At 36.7% G+C, this 5,255-nt stretch overlaps 1 pseudogene; it reads right to left on the bottom strand.

The window, feature by feature from the left end:
• Positions 1 to 4,073: 4,073 nt before the first annotated feature.
• On the bottom strand, positions 4,074 to 4,913 carry LOC106983827 (nucleophosmin-like; annotated as a pseudogene).
• Between the last annotated feature and the right edge of the window lie 342 nt (positions 4,914 to 5,255).

Here is a 5,255-nt window from a genome sequence, read left to right as displayed (position 1 = left end):
TTCCAGGATAGGCCACATTTTAGGCCACAAAATAAGTGTCAATAAAGTTAAGAAGTCTGAAATCATAGAAAATATTTTTTTTCTGATGACACTGGGATGAAACTAGAAATCAATAGCAGAAGAAAATTGGAAAAATCCACAAATTAAATAACATGCACTTAATCAATATGCCAAAAATAAGTCTCAAGGGAAATTAGAAAATAATTTAAGGCAAATGTAGAAGGAATGCAGGAAAAATGCAAAGCTAGAAAAGGAAGGAAATAAATATAAGTGTGATGAAAAATAAAGTAGAAATTAGAAAAACAGAAAAAAATAATGAAAACAAAAATTGGTTCTTTGAAAAGATGCCCAAAATTGATAATTTTTTCCAGATTGATAAAGAAAAAAGAGAGAAAATTAAACTTAATCAGAAATGAAAGCTGAGACAGTATTACAAATCTTACAAAATATCAAAGATTCTAAGAGAATACTATGAGGAAAATGCACAAATTTTTTGAAATGTGCAAACTCACAAAGTTGACTCAAGAAGAAATAAAAAGTCAGAATAGAGCTATGAGAAGACACTGCAATCAGTGATCAAACACCTTTTAATGAAGGAAAATCCATGACCAGATGGCTCACTAGTCAATTCTACTAAACATCTAAAGAAAAATTAACACCAATCCTTCTCAAATTCTTATAAAAAATAAAAATAAAAGAGGAAGGAATACTTCCTGACTTAATGAGTACAGGGTTTCTTTTTGGGATGATGAACAAATATGGTATCTGGAACTAGTTAGTGGTGATGTTTGCACATAATTGTAAATGCACTTGATGTCACTGGTTAAGTACACTTTAAGTTGTTTGAAATGGTAAGCTCTATGTGAAGCTCATTTTACTACAATTTTAAAATCATCTTAGATATTTACATTTTAATTATTGTATTATCTCTAAAATTTAAATTTGAATTTTTTCAACTGTGTATAACAATGTTATGCTCTATCATTTGCTTTATCATTATTTTTGTTGAACATTCATGTTGAAAACAACTGTGTTTGTTGGGAATCCTTGTGACCTACACTGAGGTTTTATTCCTTCAGAGAATATTTGCATTTATTTCTGCTTAGTACCTGGAACAGTCATAGCACATGATCATTTCATGAAATGCTTTAAACTTTATTCTTTCCCCTGGGTTGTCAGACCACCTAGGTGGGGTGAGCTTCCACCACCAAACCACATGAACACCAGCTTGTGGTTAAGAATCCTGAAATCCAAGGCTGAAATAGACAAGCTTTCAAACGTTCTATCTTTGCAAATGATTGCTTTTCTGTTTTATTTATTTTTCCAGGTTCACTCTTTATTGAGATTGTTACACTTGAATCTCAGGTCTATGTGTGATCTCTGATTTGATCTTTCACTTTGTGTGGGCTGTGGGCACACATAGGTTATTAAAAGCAAAGCTCTATATTAAGAAATGTACAGCTTTTCCCAGGGAAACCATGGACTTTATTTCACTTATTACTAGGGATTTATGCTTTCTATTTGCTCTCTGCCTCTAGGGATTACTCTGGCTTTATTACCAACTCAGACATGTTCTTTATTCTTTTAAAAATTATTCAACTTTTTCTGGCATTTTTGGAACAGGATGATTTGGGGATATCCATTCTGCCATATTGCTGGAGGTGATACACTTTCATCTTGTTGCTATCCAGAGATAGAGGAAAAAGTCAGGGCCTAACACTGTATCATTGTCCAAATTATCCTATTGAGGAAACAGATCTACCAACTTTCATCGTCAGTTGATCACTAAAGTCAGTGATCATTTGTGCTTTCACCCAATATTTCCAGCTTTTTAGCTTTCATGCACAGAGTAGGATCTCTTGCCATCAGTTTAAAGTTAGATTTAGCCATGTAACTTTGTTTGGCTGTTGAAATGTGAATGAAAGTTAAATGTGTCTCTTCTGCCTAGAAAATTTTAGAGACAGTGAGTGATTGAATGCATACCACTCCTCCTGCTGCACAGGTTAAGCATAGATCACAATTTCAGCTTGTTCATTCAGGTCCCTCTGAGGGATTCTGATGACCAGAGACAGTCTGTCCCCATTGCTGTATAAGAAACTAGGTTTTGTTATCCTGAGCCACTGAAATTTGGTGGAGTTCTTGTTACCATAGCATATCTTAGCCCATGCTATTTGCTAAGCTGTCAACTACTATTACTTTTTAAGCTCAATTCAATGCCCACTACTTTATTATGTCTTCCCTGATATTGTTTAAAAAAAATCACTCCTATCTCTGTTATACTGATAAGAATAACACTAAAAGTGACTAATTGAGTAGGCTGTTAATGAGTTGTTGTGTTCAGTCTTTTACTCACATTAGTTCATGTAATATCACTGCAGAATTATGAAGATGTATCATTATTTCTTTTTAAAAAAATGTTTTTACATTTATTCATTTTTGAGAGACAGAGAAAGAGAGAGCACAAGTGGGGGAGGGGCACAGAGAGAGGGAGACACAGAATCCAAAGCAGGCTCCATGCTCTGAGTTGTCAGCACAGAGCCCGAAACGGGGCTCGAACTCACAAACCGTGAGATCAATGACCTGAGCCCGAGTCGGACGCTTAACCGACCGAGCCACCAGGCGCCCCAATGTATCGCTATTTCTATTTTACAAGTGAGAAAATAAATCTTTAAGAAATTAAGAAGTGTACATATTGCTCATATAACTTTGTCATATTTGACTGAAATTACAATTAGTGATTTATTCATGTATTTTCCCAGTTAAAATTAAAACACCTCTTTAATTTCATATCTACCAGTCCCAGACAGTGAGATGCACACAGCAGGTGCTCAATTCTTAAAATATATCTTTTTCTAATTTAAAAAATACACTGAGGGGCGCCTGGGTGGCTCAGTCGGTTAGGCATCCGACTTTGGCTCAAGTCATGATCTCACGGTCTGTGAGTTCGAGCCCCGCGTCTGTGCAGACAGTTCAGAGCCTGGAGTCTGCTTCAGATTCTGTGTCTCCCTCTCCCTCTGCCCCTCCCTTGCTCATGTTCTGCCTCTCTCTGTCTCAAAAATAAAATAAAAACATTGAAAAAAAATTTTTTTAAATAAAATAAAAAATAAAAAATACACTGAAAAAATGAAAGAAAATATAAATGATAAGACAACAAATACTGTTTTACCACTCTAAGAAAGTTTTAATAGGGATTTTCAGTTTATTTCTTTCCACTTTTTCTGTTCATGTGTAATATGCAGACTGTTGACACAGTATTCTGTGTGTAAATTTGTAGATTGAATTTTATACTTAAATTCAAATATTAAGCACTCCATGCTCTTTTTTTGTTACTGTTAAAACACTTAGCTTATTTTACATGTATATCTTTGTCTTCCCACCATTTCCGTTTGTCTGTCATGACTACTATGTCCTATTGTAACATTCCATACATACTTAAAAACAAACAAAGGGCAGAGTTCCATCTTTAAAACACTACACAGGTATTTTGGACAACGCATTCTTGGCAGTGGAACCTGAACATTTATCAGACATGGTAGGGAAAATTCTCACTCTGTGTTATAAAAAGAATAGCCAGATATCAACTAATATAGATATGAAAAAAATGGAAAATCTTTTTTTTTTAATTTTTTTTTCAACGTTTATTTATTTTTGGTACAGAGAGAGACAGAGCATGAACGGGGGAGGGGCAGAGAGAGAGGGAGACACAGAATCGGGAACAGGCTCCAGGCTCTGAGCCATCAGCCCAGAGCCAGACGTGGAGCTCGAACTCCCGGACCGCGAGATCGTGACCTGGCTGAAGTCGTAGGCTCAACCGACTGCGCCACCCAGGCGCCCCCAAAATGGAAAATCTTAACAAACGGTTTTAACTATTTTCTTAAAAAAATATTTTTTAAAATCTATTTTTGATTGAGAGACGGAGCATGAGCAGGAGAGAGAGGCAAAGACAGGGAGACACAGAATCCAAAGCAGGCTCCAGGCTCTGAGCTGTTAGCACAGAGCTCAATGTGGGCTTGAACCCACTAATTGTAAGATCATGACCTGAGCCAAAGTCGGATGCTTAATAAACTGTTTTCTTAAAGAGATTTCCTCCATGTCAGAGATCTTCAATAACATCCAGGTCAGTCATTCGGAGGCAATTCTTTACATAATTGATGAAGTTGGCTTCCACTTTGGGAAGAGAACCACCCTTTTCTATACTTACTTGCATTGTAACTTTAATGTCCTCTACAGAACTAGGTCCTTTGGGTGTTTGGGAGCTTCTTCCTGTTTTTTTTTGAAGGACATGAGACCTTTTGATTTTGGTGTTAATGGTTTTGAGTCTCTTTCATTCTGGCTTTCATTTTTTGCTGGAATGTCTCATATAGATTTTTTTACTGGAGCTCTTTCTTCAGCTTCCTCATCATTATCATGTTCACCATCATCATCATCACCATCATCATCATCTTCCTCCTCATCTTCCTTATCATTTTCACCAGCAATAAGTTTTGTTTTTTCCTGTGGAAATGTGCTACCACTTCCAAGGTTAGAACACTTTCCAGATATACTAAGGAGTTTCCCATCCTCTTCCTCTGCATCTTCCCACTCTGTGTCTTCCCCCACAGCTACTAAATATTGTCCACCACTGTGCATAGGCCTTAAACAATCTGTCAGTCATAAGACCACAGTAGTGTTATTTCAAAGCCTCCAAGGGAAACCTTGGTTGTACAGACATTTTTGAAGTTTCCGTTGCCTTTGCTTCATCAGTGTGCAATTCATCCTTTACACCAACCCCTGAACTATTCTTAAAGATAACTTGTGCTCATTTTCATGATTATCCACCTTAAAACTGTAATCTTTGCCAGACTTTATTTACAGCTAAAAAGATATATCTGGGACTTCAAAGGGCTCATGTCCATGTCCATCAAATCTTCCATGGGATGGTGATGCACGCATAGGAGGGAAAGAAGGCAGATGGAGATAAACTCCAGAATGGAATCACACCAGGGAAAGCAAGTACTCCATGCTCCAAATGTCTCTTCTATGGCTAAGTAAAACTTAGTCATATGGATAAAACATAATTATTTTTGTTGAAATGATAATATTTGAGGAGAGGGTAGAATGAGGTGAGAAATAAAATCATCTGGTTATTTGAGGGAAAAGAATGCCAGGCAGATGGGACAGCAAGTGCAAAGTAAAGTTCTGAGGCAGTTGCCTGGCATGCTACAGGAGCACCAAGGAGTCAAGATGTCTGGAGGAACCCAGTGGGTAAGGAGATC

The sequence above is a fragment of the Acinonyx jubatus genome, chromosome D3 (assembly GCF_027475565.1).
Source record: "Acinonyx jubatus isolate Ajub_Pintada_27869175 chromosome D3, VMU_Ajub_asm_v1.0, whole genome shotgun sequence".
NCBI lineage: Eukaryota > Metazoa > Chordata > Mammalia > Carnivora > Felidae > Acinonyx > Acinonyx jubatus.
Note: the sequence above shows the minus strand (reverse complement) of the source record. Positions and strands in the feature narration are given on the sequence as shown.